This window comes from Budorcas taxicolor, chromosome 11 (assembly GCF_023091745.1).
Source record: "Budorcas taxicolor isolate Tak-1 chromosome 11, Takin1.1, whole genome shotgun sequence".
In the NCBI taxonomy this organism is placed as follows: Eukaryota; Metazoa; Chordata; class Mammalia; order Artiodactyla; family Bovidae; genus Budorcas; species Budorcas taxicolor.
This window is the reverse complement of record NC_068920.1, coordinates 61724110-61730555: the sequence shown is the minus strand read 5'-3', so window position 1 is coordinate 61730555 and position 6446 is coordinate 61724110.

Below are 6446 nucleotides of genomic sequence, written 5' to 3'. Positions count from 1 at the left end.
CAGGCCGAGACTGGAGGCCCCTGCCCCGCTTTCAGGAGTCAGGGCTTGGCTAAAATATGTGGTCTGTCTACCTGCACTCCCCCTGCCTCCCAGCCCTTCCTGGCCTGGGTGATAGGAATGAGTCATAGGAGGGGCCTCCGGGGCCTTTGCCTCCCTCTGCCACTTGGTCTCCTAGGAGTTGGTGAGAGTCCCTCAGTCTTTCTAGCCTCACTGTGTCCTGTTGTGGGCTGGTTCTGCAGAGAAGCAACCAGTCAGGGCGTCTTCTTGGGCGAGGTGCTTGCTGGCTTAAAAAGCAGAGGCTGGGGGTATAGAATGAAGGACACCCAAAAGTTGGAGCTGGCTGGGTGTGGGGACACATTGTCATCATACAGGAAGATAAATGATCTGCACATGATTTTCAGGGACGGCCATGCCTTCCACCAGCTGCTTCTGGACGTGGTCTTAGGTGATCCACGAGGTTGTCATCGGTTCTCATCCCAGAGTTTGAAGGCCGAAGGGTCTACTAATGGCCCCAGAGCCTGGGCACTGTCCTCCTACATTCACAGAGATGGCTCTTTTTGACCTCTGACCCTGCCTTCAGTGCAGGTTGTGAATTCAGCTCCTCCCTGTCTGTCCTGCCGCGGTGCATATGGGAGAAGGCAGTGGCAGGATCCTAAAAGAGGACGGTGTAATGCCCTCAGTTCCCTGGCAGCGGATAGTTAGATTGTTTCTGTGTCTTGGCTTCTGCTGTGAACAGGTGGGTGCCGATATCTCTCTGAGACAGTGATTATCTTATGCTAAGAGAAGTTAAATCAGACAGAGAAGAACACATCTGTATCATCTCACTTCTATGTGGAAACTAACAGGAAAAGAAAAGGAAATGGTAGAAACAGAGATCAGATTTATGGTTGCCAGCAGTTGTGGGCGGCAGAGGAGGGAGAACTGGGTGAAAATGGTCAAAGGAACAAATTTCCACTCGAGATAAATAAGTCCTAAGAATGTATTGTACAGCATAATGATGATAGATGACAGTACACTTCTGTATATTTGGAAATCATGAAGAGAGTAAATCTTCGAAGTTCTCATCCCCAGGAGAAAAGATTGTGTTAACTGTGTGAGTGAAGGTGAAGTCGCTCAGTCATGTCCGACTCTTTGCGACCCCGTGGACTGTAGCCTACCAGGCTTCTCCGTCCATGGGATTCTCCAGGCAAGAATACTGGAGTGGGTTACCATTTCCTTCTCCAGGGGATCTTCCCGACCCAGGGATCGAACCCGGGTCTCCCGCATTGGAGGCAGACGCTTTAACCTCTGAGCCACCAGGGAAGCCCATTAAGATGTTAATTAAACCAATCGTGGTAGCATTTCACAGCATATAGAGAGAGCAGTCATTATGCTGTACACTTTGAACTTGTCCACTGTTACATGATGATTGTATCTTAATACAACTGGGAGGGAGAAGAGGTGGGCAGCAGAGGCAGGAAACAAGGTGGGCGGCTGGCAGAGGAGGTGACTGGGAGGCCTGTGGCCGATTGCCAGCTCCAGTGCCAACTCATTGGGTGCACTGGCCAGTCTCTTGGCTTCTGCAGCCCCCCATTCTGCATCAGTAATATCCCAGACCCCTCCCAGCCCTGCCCCCAGGATGGAGGAGGGAGGCTTCTGAGGTCTGGCTACTCATGCCAGGGCACCTGAGGGACTGACGGGTCTGGTCAGATGACTGTGACTCTGGCCTTCCCAGTGCCCTTCACTTAGTGGTCAGAGGGCTCTGGCAGAAGTGACTTCCTACCCAAGGGATTAAAATCTGGTTTACTATGTTAACCAAAATTTGGGGAATGAAGACTTAATTGGAAAAATGTGTGTTAGTTGCTCAATTGTGTCTAACTCTTTGCAACCTCATGGACTCTAGCCCACCAGGCTCCTCTATCTACAGGGTTCTCCAGAGAAGACGACGAGTGGGTAGCCATTCCCTTCTCCAGGGGATCTTCCCAACCCAGGGATTGAAGCATTGTCTCCAGCATTGCAGGCAGATTCTTTACTGTCTGAGCCATGGGTGAATTGGGAAAAAGAGGCATTAATTTGTTTGTTTGTTTGTTTGTTTGTTTAGGACTGCAGCCCAGGAGACCCAGATTCAAGAAGCAATTGAATTGTGTCAGACCACAAAATGGAGAGAACTTATAAAGGAAAGCCCACAAGGCCATAGTTTAGTTATGTGAGTTGCTGATCAAGAATTGTAATTGGAGCTGGCAGGAGGTAAAGATCAGCTGGAGTCAGAAATTATTGTGTAGTTAGAAGGGGGAACAACCTTGAGACCACAAGTTCGCAGCTGGCAGATACTGTTTAAAAACAACTGGTGTCCTTGGTTTGATATAGTTCAGAAAAAAGTTGAAGTTGTCAGTGGTGCAAGGCTGTGTCTGAGACCAGATCCTTGATGGCCATGGGCCCTATTTTGTATGGCTGAACTGTGATTACTTCCTTATGATTTCAATCTGTCATTAACTAGGTGAAGCTATTTTAAAGTGCGTCATTACTGACTAAATATTCACTTTTGTGAGGAAAAGCAAAAGTATCAACCCAAATTTATGACAATGTCAGGGGAACACGGTTAATTAATAAGCACAATGCCAATAACCATCATCTGCCCTGGTTAGAAACAGGATCATTCTAGATCTTTCCCTCCTTTGTGCCCATCATGATGAGCCCAGCTAGCACTTCCGTCAGCCTTCCTTGGTTTTAGGTGCTTAGCTGAACCAAGTCCTTGAATCCTTCCAGCGACCTGTGAGGCAAGACAAATATTCCTGTTCTGCAGGCAAGGGCCGTGAGGCTGAGTAAGAGGCCATACTCGTGTGCTGGCTCAGCATCCATGCCGTAAGCCGCTGTCTTCCATGGGATCACTCTCCCGGCCTAGCCTGTCTGTCCACCCCTCTTCTCCTACCACCCCCTCGACTGCCCAGACCCACAGCATCCCTCACCAGGAAAGCGTCCACTGTCCAGTGGGTGCTCACCTTCAGGGCCATGCCTTGGCCCTTCTAACCTCCTGAGACCTCACCTCCTTCACCTCACCTGGCGGATCACTGCCCTGGCTCTGCCTGGGGCAGCTTCCCTGCCTCCAGGTGCTCTTGTCGCAGACACACCTCCTTGGCAGGCTGGGCTTCCCCCTGGATTTCCCTGACACTCCCCGTGTGTGGTTTGGAACCTTCACTATCGCCTGTCAGTGTTGTGGATTTGAGGGATTTGCCTGGCAGCTCTGCACCCCCGGATCCTGTGAGATGTGGTACATGACAGGTGACGCCGGGGGATGTGGAGCTAGGTCCTCGAAACGCCTGCTTCATCTGTGACCTTGGGTAAATCCTTTAACCTCTCTGTGTCTAGAGTTCTCATCTGAATAGTATCCACCACACAGGGTTGTCATGAGGACTAACTGACTAAATAAAGAGCTTCAGGCAGCACAGGGCACCCAGTGCTGTTGGCGTGTCTTGTCCCATCACGTCCCTGGGTGCCTGCCTCCTTCCAGGCTCTCCTTGACTGTAAACCGACTGAAGGACATCTTGGAAGTTGAGCTCCCTGCATGTATCAAACCTCTCTGGGCACCATGTAGAGAGCCTGGCATTCTGATTGTCCCAGGTCATCTGTGAGAGAAGAGAGGTCACAGAGAGAAGCCCTGGCATCTGTCTTCAGCACCCCAGTTCTTAGATGCCACCAGGACCATATGATGGAGACAGAACAAAGCCCGTGGATTATGTGGAGAGAGTGGGGAAAATCACTTTAAATCTTTTTCTCAAGTCATGTTATTTCAAATGCCTTGGGCAGATGCCCATATGTACAGGAACACTTGGCGAGCCCACAGGCGCTTTGTGCCCTCAGAGGCCCCATTGTGACCCCGAGCTGCCCCGAGCAATTCCGTGAACAACAATCTCTTGTGTGGGCCTGAAGGCTGCACCAGCCTACGGCCCACGGCTGGCAGTGGGAACCCTCTGTCCCGATAAGGTCATCATGAAGAGGCCTTCAATCCCTCATTTGGGCTTTTGTGGGGATTCTGAGATTCTTGAGAGTCCCTTGGACAGCAAGGAGATCAAACCAGTCATCCTAAAGGAAATCAACCCTGAATATTCACTGGAGGGACTGATGCTGAAGCTGAAGTTCCAATACTTTGGCCACCTGATGTGAAGAGCTGACTCACTGAAAAAGGCCCCGATGCTGGGAAAGATTGAAGGCAGGAGAAGAAGGCAACAGAGGATGAGATGGTTGGATGGCATCTCCGGCTCAACGGACATGAATTTGAGCAGGCTCTGGGAGATACTGGAGGGCAGAGGAGCCTGGTGTGCTGCAGCCCATGGGGTCACAAAGAGTCAGACACGACTTGGGGACTGAACAACAGCCACCACAGACCAGGCATGTAACGTGAACCTCTACTCCTCTAAACTGTGTCCTCCCCAGGAGAAGGGCAGATCTGTTGCAACTGTGAGCAGAAGGGGGTGGGGGAAGGGAAGGGTATTAGAAGATAGTTCCCAGAGGGGGACTATATGTGGCTGAAGCCCCTACCAGGCCACCTGCCTGCCCTAAGAAACAACTTCAGGATGTCCCCCAGAGTCCTCGAGAAACATGGGGTCCACAAGACTGGAGTCACAGGTGGAAGCTTCCAGAATGTCCGGGTGGGACGTGATCCAGAGCAGCGTCTCCTTCCTTTGGTTCGAGATGCGACCCTCACCCTCGTTTATAGTCACTGTGGTTTGTTCTGTGTTGCAAGCTTTGGCTCTCGGTCATGAACAGAGACTGGCTTCTTCTTACCTCTTTCTCAGGTCCATGGAGGATCTTAGCTCTTTGTTCTGTGAACTTAAAGACACCCAAAGTGTCACCTGGACTGGGGTCCTTGGGACCCAGCCGCGTGGCCGCCTGCAGACTCCGCTGGTGGTCCAGGACTTCCCTGTGCCCGGTGTCACCTCCCCCCCCGATGTCCTGTGCCCACTGGCCTCAGGTCCACTACAAGGACTTGTCTCACTGTCACTTCCTGAGAAGCCAGAGGACAGACCTTCGTGGGGACGGGTCTGGGCACCTGAGGGCAGGGAGTGACTAGAGAGCTTCAGGGGCAGAGGAGGCCAGCCCCACCAGCTCCAGTTCTCACCAGCGAGCGCACCCATCTCCCTGCCTGTGGAAGGACAGTCGTGGCTGTGTCCTGTGCCCAACTGGGAGGATGACAGGAGGCATGCCATACGGGAGCTGCCTGGCCCAGGGCAAGAGCCTTATTACACCCATTGCAGAGAGGAGGCAAACCGAAAGCTCAATGAAACTCCAGGTGATAAAGATGACTCAGGATAGGAGGAATGAGGAAGTCGTGTCAGAGAATCCTCTGCAAAGCTTGGGACTAATGAAGGTGTAGAGTTAGACAACTGGCAACTGAAAAGGGGGAAACAGAGAGCATGTCGAAGTTCCTTTAAACTGGGTAATTGAAAAAGCATTCAGTTAAGCCTCTGGTTTCTTTCTTTCTTTTTTTGATGGGGTTGAATATGAGCTCCTATTAGCATCTTGGCACATCATGAGAAAAATGAGGCTTCCCTCAGTCAACACTTAATTGGAAATTTTGTTAAATATGGGTCAAACTTCCAATCATTTCTTAACCTGTACTTGTATTTTTCAGGATATAGCCCCTGCCCTTTTGTTCCTAATACTATAAAATTTTAACTTAAATGGACTCAGTGAAAATGGCCTTTTCTGGTACAATTACATGGGATAATAACTCCTGAAGACACCACTGAGACCCAGTTTAGTCGCAGGTCTCTGTACCAGAAGGGGAGTAAGATGTCAACTGGTTAAACCTCTGCTTGAGGTTTGACTCTTTGTTCTGCATGCCCACTCGGAAGCGATTGTCCAGCCTCTGCCCCTTCACCTCCACGCCGGGACCTGACCAGCCTCTCAGGTACTTGTTCTGGTGTCCCAGCTCGGGAACATCATTAACATCTTTGATTGAAGTGATAATGGAGCATTTCATAACAGGAGCTGAGCTTTTAGCATTTCTAGCTGAGGGCCCTCCTTCCTCATCATCCTCTTTCCTTCTGACCCAGACAACTCATACCCAGCACGGCACTGCCACTTGTCATCATGCTTCCTTTCACATGGTAGCCCAGTCCCCTTTATCTCCTATGGAGTGGCCCAGGGACATTCTAAAAGCAGTTTTTAATTCACATTCCTAATGGGAATTGAACACAGAACACTGTTGTTTAGTCGCTAAATTGTGTCCTAATCTTTTGGACACTATGAACTGTAGCTTGCCAGGCTCCTCTGTCCATGGGATTTTCCAGGCAAGAATACTGGAATGGGTTGCAATTTCCTTCTCCAAGAGATCTTCCTGACCCAGGGATCAAACACGTGTCTCCTGCCTTGGCAGGAGGATTCTTTACCACTGAGTCACCAGGGAAGCCTGACATAGAACATACTGCCCAGAAAATTTCTGATCAGTTTTTGTATAGAGTGAGAAG